The sequence below is a fragment of the Astyanax mexicanus genome, chromosome 18, assembly GCF_023375975.1.
Source record: "Astyanax mexicanus isolate ESR-SI-001 chromosome 18, AstMex3_surface, whole genome shotgun sequence".
Taxonomy (NCBI): Eukaryota; Metazoa; Chordata; class Actinopteri; order Characiformes; family Acestrorhamphidae; genus Astyanax; species Astyanax mexicanus.
In genome coordinates this window covers 31,899,410-31,914,980 of record NC_064425.1, presented here as the reverse complement: position 1 = coordinate 31,914,980, position 15,571 = coordinate 31,899,410, and the positions used below count along the sequence as shown (strand labels likewise).

The following is a 15,571-nucleotide window of genomic DNA, read 5'->3' as shown; positions in this document are numbered from 1 at the left end:
AAATCATGGACTGAACGGAGTAAAAAATAAAGGAAAGATGGAAAAGCTTACAGCACCTGGTATTCCCAGGCGGTCTCCCATCCAAGTACTAACCAGGCCCGACCCTGCTTAGCTTCCGAGATCAGACGAGATCGGGCGTTCTCAGGGTGGTATGGCCGTAAGCGAAAGATCAACTCCCAACAAGCCTATTTATAAGTCACTCACAGACCTGAGTCTTTTCACTGTCATTTACTGCTCTTGACAAAAGTAAAGCAGCTCTACGGACTAATACAAAGATCTTGCCTCAAAATAAAAGCTCCTTTTAACTTTCACTACAAAAAGTAACCAAAGAAAAAAAGACAAAAACTGCCTATATGTCTTAATTTTTATCTCTTCATTTTTTTTGTTCAATTTTCTTGCTCTACGTTTCTTACTCAATGGAATGGAAGCTTCAGATTAGGCCCAATAAAAAAAAAGCCCAATTAAAAAACATCATATTTACAAAGAGTATTCTGAGAAATAAATAAATGAAATCATACACACACATTAAAGTATACTTGGCATACATTTACAGAAAGGCCCTGTGTCCTACAGAAGGTGCCTTTTTAATTTTTTTCACCCCTGCCATCCAAACAGCCTGAGTCCGCGGCACACTTGATCCAGGTAATTAAGACCTTCAGGATCACGTGAACATTCTAGACTCAGGTGTGTTAAATCTGAAATCTTTAGCGTGGTAGAGCCCCAGGAACAGGAGTCAGTCGCCCTGTACCTATGTTAAGAAAATAAAAAATAATGCATTTTTTCTTTATTTATTAGCATGAAGAAACAATATCCTCCTTCAGAAAAATGAAATAACTTTTAAGTGAGTATTTAATCTGTATATGGTTTACTGTAAGTGTTTTATATGAAGAGTAAACACAGTGTAGCCTTGTAAAAATTTGTGACATCATGGACTGAACGGAGTAAAAAATAAAGGAAAGATGGAAAAGCTTACAGCACCTGGTATTCCCAGGCGGTCTCCCATCCAAGTACTAACCAGGCCCGACCCTGCTTAGCTTCCGAGATCAGACGAGATCGGGCGTTCTCAGGGTGGTATGGCCGTAAGCGAAAGATCAACTCCCAACAAGCCTATTTATAAGTCACTCACAGACCTGAGTCTTTTCACTGTCATTTACTGCTCTTGACAAAAGTAAAGCAGCTCTACGGACTAATACAAAGATCTTGCCTCAAAATAAAAGCTCCTTTTAACTTTCACTACAAAAAGTAAACAAAGAAAAAAAGACAAAAACTCCCTATATGTCTTAATTTTTATCTCTTCATTTTTTTTGTTCAATTTTCTTGCTCTACGTTTCTTACTCAATGGAATGGAAGCTTCAGATTAGGCCCAATAAAAAAAAAAGCCCAATTAAAAAAAAATCATATTTACAAAGAGTATTCTGAGAAATAAATAAATAAAATCATACACACACATTAAAGTATACTTGGCATACATTTACAGAAAGGCCCTGTGTCCTACAGAAGGTGCCTTTTTAATTTTTTTCACCCCTGCCATCCAAACAGCCTGAGTCCGCGGCACACTTGATCCAGGTAATTAAGACCTTCAGGATCACGTGAACATTCTAGACTCAGGTGTGTTAAATCTGAAATCTTTAGCGTGGTAGAGCCCCAGGAACAGGAGTCAGTCGCCCTGTACCTATGTTAAGAAAATAAAAAATAATGCATTTTTTCTTTATTTATTAGCATGAAGAAACAATATCCTCCTTCAGAAAAATGAAATAACTTTTAAGTGAGTATTTAATCTGTATATGGTTTACTGTAAGTGTTTTATATGAAGAGTAAACACAGTGTAGCCTTTTAAAAATTTGTGAAATCATGGACTGAACGGAGTAAAAAATAAAGGAAAGATGGAAAAGCTTACAGCACCTGGTATTCCCAGGCGGTCTCCCATCCAAGTACTAACCAGGCCCGACCCTGCTTAGCTTCCGAGATCAGACGAGATCGGGCGTTCTCAGGGTGGTATGGCCGTAAGCGAAAGATCAACTCCCAACAAGCCTATTTATAAGTCACTCACAGACCTGAGTCTTTTCACTGTCATTTACTGCTCTTGACAAAAGTAAAGCAGCTCTACGGACTAATACAAAGATCTTGCCTCAAAATAAAAGCTCCTTTTAACTTTCACTACAAAAAGTAACCAAAGAAAAAAAGACAAAAACTGCCTATATGTCTTAATTTTTATCTCTTCATTTTTTTTGTTCAATTTTCTTGCTCTACGTTTCTTACTCAATGGAATGGAAGCTTCAGATTAGGCCCAATAAAAAAAAAGCCCAATTAAAAAAAATCATATTTACAAAGAGTATTCTGAGAAATAAATTAATAAAATCATACACACACATTAAAGTATACTTGGCATACATTTACAGAAAGGCCCTGTGTCCTACAGAAGGTGCCTTTTTAATTTTTTTCACCCCTGCCATCCAAACAGCCTGAGTCCGCGGCACACTTGATCCAGGTAATTAAGACCTTCAGGATCACGAGAACATTCTAGACTCAGGTGTGTTAAATCTGAAATCTTTAGCGTGGTAGAGCCCCAGGAACAGGAGTCAGTCGCCCTGTACCTATGTTAAGAAAATAAAAAATAATGCATTTTTTCTTTATTTATTAGCATGAAGAAACAATATCCTCCTTCAGAAAAATGAAATAACTTTTAAGTGAGTATTTAATCTGTATATGGTTTACTGTAAGTGTTTTATATGAAGAGTAAACACAGTGTAGCCTTGTAAAAATTTGTGACATCATGGACTGAACGGAGTAAAAAATAAAGGAAAGATGGAAAAGCTTACAGCACCTGGTATTCCCAGGCGGTCTCCCATCCAAGTACTAACCAGGCCCGACCCTGCTTAGCTTCCGAGATCAGACGAGATCGGGCGTTCTCAGGGTGGTATGGCCGTAAGCGAAAGATCAACTCCCAACAAGCCTATTTATAAGTCACTCACAGACCTGAGTCTTTTCACTGTCATTTACTGCTCTTGACAAAAGTAAAGCAGCTCTACGGACTAATACAAAGATCTTGCCTCAAAATAAAAGCTCCTTTTAACTTTCACTACAAAAAGTAACCAAAGAAAAAAAGACAAAAACTCCCTATATGTCTTAATTTTTATCTCTTCATTTTTTTGTTCAATTTTCTTGCTCTACGTTTCTTAATCAATGGAATGGAAGCTTCAGATTAGGCCCAATAAAAAAAAGCCCAATTTAAAAAAAAATCATATTTACAAAGAATATTCTGAGAAATAAATAAATAAAATCATACACACACATTAAAGTATACTTGGCATACATTTACAGAAAGGCCCTGTGTCCTACAGAAGGTGCCTTTTTAAATTTTTTCACCCCTGCCATCCAAACAGCCTGAGTCCGCGGCACACTTGATCCAGGTAATTAAGACCTTCAGGATCACGTGAACATTCTAGACTCAGGTGTGTTAAATCTGAGATCTTTAGCGTGGTAGAGCCCCAGGAACAGGAGTCAGTCGCCCTGTACCTATGTTAAGAAAATAAAAAATAATGCATTTTTTCTTCATTTATTAGCATGAAGAAACAATATCCTCCTTCAGAAAAATGAAATAACTTTTAAGTGAGTATTTAATCTGTATATGGTTTACTGTAAGTGTTTTATATGAAGAGTAAACACAGTGTAGCCTTGTAAAAATTTGTGACATCATGGACTGAACGGAGTAAAAAATAAAGGAAAGATGGAAAAGCTTACAGCACCTGGTATTCCCAGGCGGTCTCCCATCCAAGTACTAACCAGGCCCGACCCTGCTTAGCTTCCGAGATCAGACGAGATCGGGCGTTCTCAGGGTGGTATGGCCGTAAGCGAAAGATCAACTCCCAACAAGCCTATTTATAAGTCACTCACAGACCTGAGTCTTTTCACTGTCATTTACTGCTCTTGACAAAAGTAAAGCAGCTCTACGGACTAATACAAAGATCTTGCCTCAAAATAAAAGCTCCTTTTAACTTTCACTACAAAAAGTAACCAAAGAAAAAAAGACAAAAACTCCCTATATGTCTTAATTTTTATCTCTTCATTTTTTTGTTCAATTTTCTTGCTCTACGTTTCTTAATCAATGGAATGGAAGCTTCAGATTAGGCCCAATAAAAAAAAAGCCCAATTTTAAAAAAAATCATATTTACAAAGAATATTCTGAGAAATAAATAAATAAAATCATACACACACATTAAAGTATACTTGGCATACATTTACAGAAAGGCCCTGTGTCCTACAGAAGGTGCCTTTTTAATTTTTTTCACCCCTGCCATCCAAACAGCCTGAGTCCGCGGCACACTTGATCCAGGTAATTAAGACCTTCAGGATCACGTGAACATTCTAGACTCAGGTGTGTTAAATCTGAGATCTTTAGCGTGGTAGAGCCCCAGGAACAGGAGTCAGTCGCCCTGTACCTATGTTAAGAAAATAAAAAATAATGCATTTTTTCTTCATTTATTAGCATGAAGAAACAATATCCTCCTTCAGAAAAATGAAATAACTTTTAAGTGAGTATTTAATCTGTATATGGTTTACTGTAAGTGTTTTATATGAAGAGTAAACACAGTGTAGCCTTGTAAAAATTTGTGACATCATGGACTGAACGGAGTAAAAAATAAAGGAAAGATGGAAAAGCTTACAGAACCTGGTATTCCCAGGCGGTCTCCCATCCAAGTACTAACCAGGCCCGACCCTGCTTAGCTTCCGAGATCAGACGAGATCGGGCGTTCTCAGGGTGGTATGGCCGTAAGCGAAAGATCAACTCCCAACAAGCCTATTTATAAGTCACTCACAGACCTGAGTCTTTTCACTGTCATTTACTGCTCTTGACAAAAGTAAAGCAGCTCTACGGACTAATACAAAGATCTTGCCTCAAAATAAAAGCTCCTTTTAACTTTCACTACAAAAAGTAACCAAAGAAAAAAAGACAAAAACTGCCTATATGTCTTAATTTTTATCTCTTCATTTTTTTTGTTCAATTTTCTTGCTCTACGTTTCTTACTCAATGGAATGGAAGCTTCAGATTAGGCCCAATAAAAAAAAAGCCCAATTAAAAAAAATCATATTTACAAAGAGTATTCTGAGAAATAAATAAATAAAATCATACACACACATTAAAGTATACTTGGCATACATTTACAGAAAGGCCCTGTGTCCTACAGAAGGTGCCTTTTTAATTTTTTTCACCCCTGCCATCCAAACAGCCTGAGTCCGCGGCACACTTGATCCAGGTAATTAAGACCTTCAGGATCACGTGAACATTCTAGACTCAGGTGTGTTAAATCTGAAATCTTTAGCGTGGTAGAGCCCCAGGAACAGGAGTCAGTCGCCCTGTACCTATGTTAAGAAAATAAAAAATAATGCATTTTTTCTTTATTTATTAGCATGAAGAAACAATATCCTCCTTCAGAAAAATGAAATAACTTTTAAGTGAGTATTTAATCTGTATATGGTTTACTGTAAGTGTTTTATATGAAGAGTAAACACAGTGTAGCCTTGTAAAAATTTGTGACATCATGGACTGAACGGAGTAAAAAATAAAGGAAAGATGGAAAAGCTTACAGCACCTGGTATTCCCAGGCGGTCTCCCATCCAAGTACTAACCAGGCCCGACCCTGCTTAGCTTCCGAGATCAGACGAGATCGGGCGTTCTCAGGGTGGTATGGCCGTAAGCGAAAGATCAACTCCCAACAAGCCTATTTATAAGTCACTCACAGACCTGAGTCTTTTCACTGTCATTTACTGCTCTTGACAAAAGTAAAGCAGCTCTACGGACTAATACAAAGATCTTGCCTCAAAATAAAAGCTCCTTTTAACTTTCACTACAAAAAGTAAACAAAGAAAAAAAGACAAAAACTCCCTATATGTCTTAATTTTTATCTCTTCATTTTTTTTGTTCAATTTTCTTGCTCTACGTTTCTTACTCAATGGAATGGAAGCTTCAGATTAGGCCCAATAAAAAAAAAAGCCCAATTAAAAAAAAATCATATTTACAAAGAGTATTCTGAGAAATAAATAAATAAAATCATACACACACATTAAAGTATACTTGGCATACATTTACAGAAAGGCCCTGTGTCCTACAGAAGGTGCCTTTTTAATTTTTTTCACCCCTGCCATCCAAACAGCCTGAGTCCGCGGCACACTTGATCCAGGTAATTAAGACCTTCAGGATCACGTGAACATTCTAGACTCAGGTGTGTTAAATCTGAAATCTTTAGCGTGGTAGAGCCCCAGGAACAGGAGTCAGTCGCCCTGTACCTATGTTAAGAAAATAAAAAATAATGCATTTTTTCTTTATTTATTAGCATGAAGAAACAATATCCTCCTTCAGAAAAATGAAATAACTTTTAAGTGAGTATTTAATCTGTATATGGTTTACTGTAAGTGTTTTATATGAAGAGTAAACACAGTGTAGCCTTTTAAAAATTTGTGAAATCATGGACTGAACGGAGTAAAAAATAAAGGAAAGATGGAAAAGCTTACAGCACCTGGTATTCCCAGGCGGTCTCCCATCCAAGTACTAACCAGGCCCGACCCTGCTTAGCTTCCGAGATCAGACGAGATCGGGCGTTCTCAGGGTGGTATGGCCGTAAGCGAAAGATCAACTCCCAACAAGCCTATTTATAAGTCACTCACAGACCTGAGTCTTTTCACTGTCATTTACTGCTCTTGACAAAAGTAAAGCAGCTCTACGGACTAATACAAAGATCTTGCCTCAAAATAAAAGCTCCTTTTAACTTTCACTACAAAAAGTAACCAAAGAAAAAAAGACAAAAACTGCCTATATGTCTTAATTTTTATCTCTTCATTTTTTTTGTTCAATTTTCTTGCTCTACGTTTCTTACTCAATGGAATGGAAGCTTCAGATTAGGCCCAATAAAAAAAAAGCCCAATTAAAAAAAATCATATTTACAAAGAGTATTCTGAGAAATAAATTAATAAAATCATACACACACATTAAAGTATACTTGGCATACATTTACAGAAAGGCCCTGTGTCCTACAGAAGGTGCCTTTTTAATTTTTTTCACCCCTGCCATCCAAACAGCCTGAGTCCGCGGCACACTTGATCCAGGTAATTAAGACCTTCAGGATCACGAGAACATTCTAGACTCAGGTGTGTTAAATCTGAAATCTTTAGCGTGGTAGAGCCCCAGGAACAGGAGTCAGTCGCCCTGTACCTATGTTAAGAAAATAAAAAATAATGCATTTTTTCTTTATTTATTAGCATGAAGAAACAATATCCTCCTTCAGAAAAATGAAATAACTTTTAAGTGAGTATTTAATCTGTATATGGTTTACTGTAAGTGTTTTATATGAAGAGTAAACACAGTGTAGCCTTGTAAAAATTTGTGACATCATGGACTGAACGGAGTAAAAAATAAAGGAAAGATGGAAAAGCTTACAGCACCTGGTATTCCCAGGCGGTCTCCCATCCAAGTACTAACCAGGCCCGACCCTGCTTAGCTTCCGAGATCAGACGAGATCGGGCGTTCTCAGGGTGGTATGGCCGTAAGCGAAAGATCAACTCCCAACAAGCCTATTTATAAGTCACTCACAGACCTGAGTCTTTTCACTGTCATTTACTGCTCTTGACAAAAGTAAAGCAGCTCTACGGACTAATACAAAGATCTTGCCTCAAAATAAAAGCTCCTTTTAACTTTCACTACAAAAAGTAACCAAAGAAAAAAAGACAAAAACTCCCTATATGTCTTAATTTTTATCTCTTCATTTTTTTGTTCAATTTTCTTGCTCTACGTTTCTTAATCAATGGAATGGAAGCTTCAGATTAGGCCCAATAAAAAAAAAGCCCAATTTAAAAAAAAATCATATTTACAAAGAATATTCTGAGAAATAAATAAATAAAATCATACACACACATTAAAGTATACTTGGCATACATTTACAGAAAGGCCCTGTGTCCTACAGAAGGTGCCTTTTTAATTTTTTTCACCCCTGCCATCCAAACAGCCTGAGTCCGCGGCACACTTGATCCAGGTAATTAAGACCTTCAGGATCACGTGAACATTCTAGACTCAGGTGTGTTAAATCTGAGATCTTTAGCGTGGTAGAGCCCCAGGAACAGGAGTCAGTCGCCCTGTACCTATGTTAAGAAAATAAAAAATAATGCATTTTTTCTTCATTTATTAGCATGAAGAAACAATATCCTCCTTCAGAAAAATGAAATAACTTTTAAGTGAGTATTTAATCTGTATATGGTTTACTGTAAGTGTTTTATATGAAGAGTAAACACAGTGTAGCCTTGTAAAAATTTGTGACATCATGGACTGAACGGAGTAAAAAATAAAGGAAAGATGGAAAAGCTTACAGAACCTGGTATTCCCAGGCGGTCTCCCATCCAAGTACTAACCAGGCCCGACCCTGCTTAGCTTCCGAGATCAGACGAGATCGGGCGTTCTCAGGGTGGTATGGCCGTAAGCGAAAGATCAACTCCCAACAAGCCTATTTATAAGTCACTCACAGACCTGAATCTTTTCACTGTCATTTACTGCTCTTGACAAAAGTAAAGCAGCTACGGACTAATACAAAGATCTTGCCTCAAAATAAAAGCTCCTTTTAACTTTCACTACAAAAAGTAACCAAAGAAAAAAAGACAAAAACTCCCTATATGTCTTAATTTTTATCTCTTCATTTTTTTTGTTCAATTTTCTTGCTCTACGTTTCTTACTCAATGGAATGGAAGCTTCAGATTAGGCCCAATAAAAAAAAAAGCCCAATTAAAAAAAAAATCATATTTACAAAGAATATTCTGAGAAATAAATAAATAAAATCATACACACACATTAAAGTATACTTGGCATACATTTACAGAAAGGCCCTGTGTCCTACAGAAGGTGCCTTTTTAAATTTTTTCACCCCTGCCATCCAAACAGCCTGAGTCCGCGGCACACTTGATCCAGGTAATTAAGACCTTCAGGATCACGTGAACATTCTAGACTCAGGTGTGTTAAATCTGAAATCTTTAGCGTGGTAGAGCCCCAGGAACAGGAGTCAGTCGCCCTGTACCTATGTTAAGAAAATAAAAAATAATGCATTTTTTCTTTATTTATTAGCATGAAGAAACAATATCCTCCTTCAGAAAAATGAAATAACTTTTAAGTGAGTATTTAATCTGTATATGGTTTACTGTAAGTGTTTTATATGAAGAGTAAACACAGTGTAGCCTTGTAAAAATTTGTGACATCATGGACTGAACGGAGTAAAAAATAAAGGAAAGATGGAAAAGCTTACAGCACCTGGTATTCCCAGGCGGTCTCCCATCCAAGTACTAACCAGGCCCGACCCTGCTTAGCTTCCGAGATCAGACGAGATCGGGCGTTCTCAGGGTGGTATGGCCGTAAGCGAAAGATCAACTCCCAACAAGCCTATTTATAAGTCACTCACAGACCTGAGTCTTTTCACTGTCATTTACTGCTCTTGACAAAAGTAAAGCAGCTCTACGGACTAATACAAAGATCTTGCCTCAAAATAAAAGCTCCTTTTAACTTTCACTACAAAAAGTAACCAAAGAAAAAAAGACAAAAACTCCCTATATGTCTTAATTTTTATCTCTTCATTTTTTTGTTCAATTTTCTTGCTCTACGTTTCTTAATCAATGGAATGGAAGCTTCAGATTAGGCCCAATAAAAAAAAAGCCCAATTTTAAAAAAAATCATATTTACAAAGAATATTCTGAGAAATAAATAAATAAAATCATACACACACATTAAAGTATACTTGGCATACATTTACAGAAAGGCCCTGTGTCCTACAGAAGGTGCCTTTTTAATTTTTTTCACCCCTGCCATCCAAACAGCCTGAGTCCGCGGCACACTTGATCCAGGTAATTAAGACCTTCAGGATCACGTGAACATTCTAGACTCAGGTGTGTTAAATCTGAGATCTTTAGCGTGGTAGAGCCCCAGGAACAGGAGTCAGTCGCCCTGTACCTATGTTAAGAAAATAAAAAATAATGCATTTTTTCTTCATTTATTAGCATGAAGAAACAATATCCTCCTTCAGAAAAATGAAATAACTTTTAAGTGAGTATTTAATCTGTATATGGTTTACTGTAAGTGTTTTATATGAAGAGTAAACACAGTGTAGCCTTGTAAAAATTTGTGACATCATGGACTGAACGGAGTAAAAAATAAAGGAAAGATGGAAAAGCTTACAGAACCTGGTATTCCCAGGCGGTCTCCCATCCAAGTACTAACCAGGCCCGACCCTGCTTAGCTTCCGAGATCAGACGAGATCGGGCGTTCTCAGGGTGGTATGGCCGTAAGCGAAAGATCAACTCCCAACAAGCCTATTTATAAGTCACTCACAGACCTGAGTCTTTTCACTGTCATTTACTGCTCTTGACAAAAGTAAAGCAGCTCTACGGACTAATACAAAGATCTTGCCTCAAAATAAAAGCTCCTTTTAACTTTCACTACAAAAAGTAAACAAAGAAAAAAAGACAAAAACTCCCTATATGTCTTAATTTTTATCTCTTCATTTTTTTGTTCAATTTTCTTGCTCTACGTTTCTTAATCAATGGAATGGAAGCTTCAGATTAGGCCCAATAAAAAAAAGCCCAATTTAAAAAAAAATCATATTTACAAAGAATATTCTGAGAAATAAATAAATAAAATCATACACACACATTAAAGTATACTTGGCATACATTTACAGAAAGGCCCTGTGTCCTACAGAAGGTGCATTTTTAATTTTTTTCACCCCTGCCATCCAAACAGCCTGAGTCCGCGGCACACTTGATCCAGGTAATTAGGACCTTCAGGATCACGTGAACATTCTAGACTCAGGTGTGTTAAATCTGAAATCTTTAGCGTGGTAGAGCCCCAGGAACAGGAGTCAGTCGCCCTGTACCTATGTTAAGAAAATAAAAATAATGCATTTTTTCTTTATTTATTAGCATGAAGAAACAATATCCTCCTTCAGAAAAATGAAATAACTTTTAAGTGAGTATTTAATCTGTATATGGTTTACTGTAAGTGTTTTATATGAAGAGTAAACACAGTGTAGCCTTTTAAAAATTTGTGAAATCATGGACTGAACGGAGTAAAAAATAAAGGAAAGATGGAAAAGCTTACAGCACCTGGTATTCCCAGGCGGTCTCCCATCCAAGTACTAACCAGGCCCGACCCTGCTTAGCTTCCGAGATCAGACGAGATCGGGCGTTCTCAGGGTGGTATGGCCGTAAGCGAAAGATCAACTCCCAACAAGCCTATTTATAAGTCACTCACAGACCTGAGTCTTTTCACTGTCATTTACTGCTCTTGACAAAAGTAAAGCAGCTCTACGGACTAATACAAAGATCTTGCCTCAAAATAAAAGCTCCTTTTAACTTTCACTACAAAAAGTAACCAAAGAAAAAAAGACAAAAACTGCCTATATGTCTTAATTTTTATCTCTTCATTTTTTTTGTTCAATTTTCTTGCTCTACGTTTCTTACTCAATGGAATGGAAGCTTCAGATTAGGCCCAATAAAAAAAAAAGCCCAATTAAAAAAAAAATCATATTTACAAAGAATATTCTGAGAAATAAATTAATAAAATCATACACACACATTAAAGTATACTTGGCATACATTTACAGAAAGGCCCTGTGTCCTACAGAAGGTGCCTTTTTAATTTTTTTCACCCCTGCCATCCAAACAGCCTGAGTCCGCGGCACACTTGATCCAGGTAATTAAGACCTTCAGGATCACGTGAACATTCTAGACTCAGGTGTGTTAAATCTGAGATCTTTAGCGTGGTAGAGCCCCAGGAACAGGAGTCAGTCGCCCTGTACCTATGTTAAGAAAATAAAAAATAATGCATTTTTTCTTCATTTATTAGCATGAAGAAACAATATCCTCCTTCAGAAAAATGAAATAACTTTTAAGTGAGTATTTAATCTGTATATGGTTTACTGTAAGTGTTTTATATGAAGAGTAAACACAGTGTAGCCTTGTAAAAATTTGTGACATCATGGACTGAACGGAGTAAAAAATAAAGGAAAGATGGAAAAGCTTACAGAACCTGGTATTCCCAGGCGGTCTCCCATCCAAGTACTAACCAGGCCCGACCCTGCTTAGCTTCCGAGATCAGACGAGATCGGGCGTTCTCAGGGTGGTATGGCCGTAAGCGAAAGATCAACTCCCAACAAGCCTATTTATAAGTCACTCACAGACCTGAGTCTTTTCACTGTCATTTACTGCTCTTGACAAAAGTAAAGCAGCTCTACGGACTAATACAAAGATCTTGCCTCAAAATAAAAGCTCCTTTTAACTTTCACTACAAAAAGTAACCAAAGAAAAAAAGACAAAAACTCCCTATATGTCTTAATTTTTATCTCTTCATTTTTTTGTTCAATTTTCTTGCTCTACGTTTCTTAATCAATGGAATGGAAGCTTCAGATTAGGCCCAATAAAAAAAAGCCCAATTTAAAAAAAAATCATATTTACAAAGAATATTCTGAGAAATAAATAAATAAAATCATACACACACATTAAAGTATACTTGGCATACATTTACAGAAAGGCCCTGTGTCCTACAGAAGGTGCATTTTTAATTTTTTTCACCCCTGCCATCCAAACAGCCTGAGTCCGCGGCACACTTGATCCAGGTAATTAGGACCTTCAGGATCACGTGAACATTCTAGACTCAGGTGTGTTAAATCTGAAATCTTTAGCGTGGTAGAGCCCCAGGAACAGGAGTCAGTCGCCCTGTACCTATGTTAAGAAAATAAAAATAATGCATTTTTTCTTTATTTATTAGCATGAAGAAACAATATCCTCCTTCAGAAAAATGAAATAACTTTTAAGTGAGTATTTAATCTGTATATGGTTTACTGTAAGTGTTTTATATGAAGAGTAAACACAGTGTAGCCTTTTAAAAATTTGTGAAATCATGGACTGAACGGAGTAAAAAATAAAGGAAAGATGGAAAAGCTTACAGCACCTGGTATTCCCAGGCGGTCTCCCATCCAAGTACTAACCAGGCCCGACCCTGCTTAGCTTCCGAGATCAGACGAGATCGGGCGTTCTCAGGGTGGTATGGCCGTAAGCGAAAGATCAACTCCCAACAAGCCTATTTATAAGTCACTCACAGACCTGAGTCTTTTCACTGTCATTTACTGCTCTTGACAAAAGTAAAGCAGCTCTACGGACTAATACAAAGATCTTGCCTCAAAATAAAAGCTCCTTTTAACTTTCACTACAAAAAGTAACCAAAGAAAAAAAGACAAAAACTGCCTATATGTCTTAATTTTTATCTCTTCATTTTTTTTGTTCAATTTTCTTGCTCTACGTTTCTTACTCAATGGAATGGAAGCTTCAGATTAGGCCCAATAAAAAAAAAGCCCAATTAAAAAAAATCATATTTACAAAGAGTATTCTGAGAAATAAATAAATAAAATCATACACACACATTAAAGTATACTTGGCATACATTTACAGAAAGGCCCTGTGTCCTACAGAAGGTGCCTTTTTAATTTTTTTCACCCCTGCCATCCAAACAGCCTGAGTCCGCGGCACACTTGATCCAGGTAATTAAGACCTTCAGGATCACGTGAACATTCTAGACTCAGGTGTGTTAAATCTGAGATCTTTAGCGTGGTAGAGCCCCAGGAACAGGAGTCAGTCGCCCTGTACCTATGTTAAGAAAATAAAAAATAATGCATTTTTTCTTCATTTATTAGCATGAAGAAACAATATCCTCCTTCAGAAATATGAAATAACTTTTAAGTGAGTATTTAATCTGTATATGGTTTACTGTAAGTGTTTTATATGAAGAGTAAACACAGTGTAGCCTTGTAAAAATTTGTGACATCATGGACTGAACGGAGTAAAAAATAAAGGAAAGATGGAAAAGCTTACAGAACCTGGTATTCCCAGGCGGTCTCCCATCCAAGTACTAACCAGGCCCGACCCTGCTTAGCTTCCGAGATCAGACGAGATCGGGCGTTCTCAGGGTGGTAGGGCCGTAAGCGAAAGATCAACTCCCAACAAGCCTATTTATAAGTCACTCACAGACCTGAGTCTTTTCACTGTCATTTACTGCTCTTGACAAAAGTAAAGCAGCTACGGACTAATACAAAGATCTTGCCTCAAAATAAAAGCTCCTTTTAACTTTCACTACAAAAAGTAACCAAAGAAAAAAAGACAAAAACTCCCTATATGTCTTAATTTTTATCTCTTCATTTTTTTTGTTCAATTTTCTTGCTCTACGTTTCTTACTCAATGGAATGGAAGCTTCAGATTAGGCCCAATAAAAAAAAAAGCCCAATTAAAAAAAAAATCATATTTACAAAGAATATTCTGAGAAATAAATAAATAAAATCATACACACACATTAAAGTATACTTGGCATACATTTACAGAAAGGCCCTGTGTCCTACAGAAGGTGCCTTTTTAAATTTTTTCACCCCTGCCATCCAAACAGCCTGAGTCCGCGGCACACTTGATCCAGGTAATTAAGACCTTCAGGATCACGTGAACATTCTAGACTCAGGTGTGTTAAATCTGAAATCTTTAGCGTGGTAGAGCCCCAGGAACAGGAGTCAGTCGCCCTGTACCTATGTTAAGAAAATAAAAAATAATGCATTTTTTCTTTATTTATTAGCATGAAGAAACAATATCCTCCTTCAGAAAAATGAAATAACTTTTAAGTGAGTATTTAATCTGTATATGGTTTACTGTAAGTGTTTTATATGAAGAGTAAACACAGTGTAGCCTTGTAAAAATTTGTGACATCATGGACTGAACGGAGTAAAAAATAAAGGAAAGATGGAAAAGCTTACAGCACCTGGTATTCCCAGGCGGTCTCCCATCCAAGTACTAACCAGGCCCGACCCTGCTTAGCTTCCGAGATCAGACGAGATCGGGCGTTCTCAGGGTGGTATGGCCGTAAGCGAAAGATCAACTCCCAACAAGCCTATTTATAAGTCACTCACAGACCTGAGTCTTTTCACTGTCATTTACTGCTCTTGACAAAAGTAAAGCAGCTCTACGGACTAATACAAAGATCTTGCCTCAAAATAAAAGCTCCTTTTAACTTTCACTACAAAAAGTAACCAAAGAAAAAAAGACAAAAACTCCCTATATGTCTTAATTTTTATCTCTTCATTTTTTTGTTCAATTTTCTTGCTCTACGTTTCTTAATCAATGGAATGGAAGCTTCAGATTAGGCCCAATAAAAAAAAAGCCCAATTTAAAAAAAAATCATATTTACAAAGAATATTCTGAGAAATAAATAAATAAAATCATACACACACATTAAAGTATACTTGGCATACATTTACAGAAAGGCCCTGTGTCCTACAGAAGGTGCCTTTTTAATTTTTTTCACCCCTGCCATCCAAACAGCCTGAGTCCGCGGCACACTTGATCCAGGTAATTAAGACCTTCAGGATCACGTGAACATTCTAGACTCAGGTGTGTTAAATCTGAGATCTTTAGCGTGGTAGAGCCCCAGGAACAGGAGTCAGTCGCCCTGTACCTATGTTAAGAAAATAAAAAATAATGCATTTTTTCTTCATTTATTAGCATGAAGAAACAA

General features: G+C 36.9%; 17 non-coding genes across 17 annotated transcripts; all 17 read right to left on the bottom strand.

The window, feature by feature from the left end:
• Positions 1-44: 44 nt before the first annotated feature.
• Positions 45-163, bottom strand: LOC125782844 (5S ribosomal RNA). The gene has a single exon (XR_007425582.1). It is a non-coding gene; the product is annotated as a 5S ribosomal RNA (ribosomal RNA).
• Positions 164-966: 803 nt separating this feature from the next.
• Positions 967-1,085, bottom strand: LOC125782843 (5S ribosomal RNA). The gene has a single exon (XR_007425581.1). It is a non-coding gene; the product is annotated as a 5S ribosomal RNA (ribosomal RNA).
• Positions 1,086-1,890: 805 nt separating this feature from the next.
• LOC125782842 (5S ribosomal RNA) lies at positions 1,891-2,009 on the bottom strand. The gene has a single exon (XR_007425580.1). It is a non-coding gene; the product is annotated as a 5S ribosomal RNA (ribosomal RNA).
• An 803-nt stretch (positions 2,010-2,812) lies between these two features.
• LOC125782841 (5S ribosomal RNA) lies at positions 2,813-2,931 on the bottom strand. The gene has a single exon (XR_007425579.1). It is a non-coding gene; the product is annotated as a 5S ribosomal RNA (ribosomal RNA).
• Positions 2,932-3,734: 803 nt separating this feature from the next.
• On the bottom strand, positions 3,735-3,853 carry LOC125782840 (5S ribosomal RNA). Its single transcript, XR_007425578.1, has one exon. It is a non-coding gene; the product is annotated as a 5S ribosomal RNA (ribosomal RNA).
• Positions 3,854-4,657: 804 nt separating this feature from the next.
• On the bottom strand, positions 4,658-4,776 carry LOC125783142 (5S ribosomal RNA). The gene has a single exon (XR_007425877.1). It is a non-coding gene; the product is annotated as a 5S ribosomal RNA (ribosomal RNA).
• An 803-nt stretch (positions 4,777-5,579) lies between these two features.
• On the bottom strand, positions 5,580-5,698 carry LOC125782839 (5S ribosomal RNA). Its single transcript, XR_007425577.1, has one exon. It is a non-coding gene; the product is annotated as a 5S ribosomal RNA (ribosomal RNA).
• Positions 5,699-6,503: 805 nt separating this feature from the next.
• LOC125782838 (5S ribosomal RNA) lies at positions 6,504-6,622 on the bottom strand. Its single transcript, XR_007425576.1, has one exon. It is a non-coding gene; the product is annotated as a 5S ribosomal RNA (ribosomal RNA).
• An 803-nt stretch (positions 6,623-7,425) lies between these two features.
• On the bottom strand, positions 7,426-7,544 carry LOC125782837 (5S ribosomal RNA). Its single transcript, XR_007425575.1, has one exon. It is a non-coding gene; the product is annotated as a 5S ribosomal RNA (ribosomal RNA).
• Positions 7,545-8,348: 804 nt separating this feature from the next.
• Positions 8,349-8,467, bottom strand: LOC125783141 (5S ribosomal RNA). Its single transcript, XR_007425876.1, has one exon. It is a non-coding gene; the product is annotated as a 5S ribosomal RNA (ribosomal RNA).
• Positions 8,468-9,271: 804 nt separating this feature from the next.
• Positions 9,272-9,390, bottom strand: LOC125782835 (5S ribosomal RNA). The gene has a single exon (XR_007425573.1). It is a non-coding gene; the product is annotated as a 5S ribosomal RNA (ribosomal RNA).
• Positions 9,391-10,194: 804 nt separating this feature from the next.
• Positions 10,195-10,313, bottom strand: LOC125783139 (5S ribosomal RNA). The gene has a single exon (XR_007425874.1). It is a non-coding gene; the product is annotated as a 5S ribosomal RNA (ribosomal RNA).
• An 802-nt stretch (positions 10,314-11,115) lies between these two features.
• Positions 11,116-11,234, bottom strand: LOC125782834 (5S ribosomal RNA). The gene has a single exon (XR_007425572.1). It is a non-coding gene; the product is annotated as a 5S ribosomal RNA (ribosomal RNA).
• An 806-nt stretch (positions 11,235-12,040) lies between these two features.
• LOC125783138 (5S ribosomal RNA) lies at positions 12,041-12,159 on the bottom strand. Its single transcript, XR_007425873.1, has one exon. It is a non-coding gene; the product is annotated as a 5S ribosomal RNA (ribosomal RNA).
• Positions 12,160-12,961: 802 nt separating this feature from the next.
• On the bottom strand, positions 12,962-13,080 carry LOC125782833 (5S ribosomal RNA). The gene has a single exon (XR_007425571.1). It is a non-coding gene; the product is annotated as a 5S ribosomal RNA (ribosomal RNA).
• Positions 13,081-13,883: 803 nt separating this feature from the next.
• Positions 13,884-14,002, bottom strand: LOC125783246 (5S ribosomal RNA). The gene has a single exon (XR_007425980.1). It is a non-coding gene; the product is annotated as a 5S ribosomal RNA (ribosomal RNA).
• Positions 14,003-14,806: 804 nt separating this feature from the next.
• Positions 14,807-14,925, bottom strand: LOC125782832 (5S ribosomal RNA). The gene has a single exon (XR_007425570.1). It is a non-coding gene; the product is annotated as a 5S ribosomal RNA (ribosomal RNA).
• Positions 14,926-15,571: the final 646 nt, after the last annotated feature.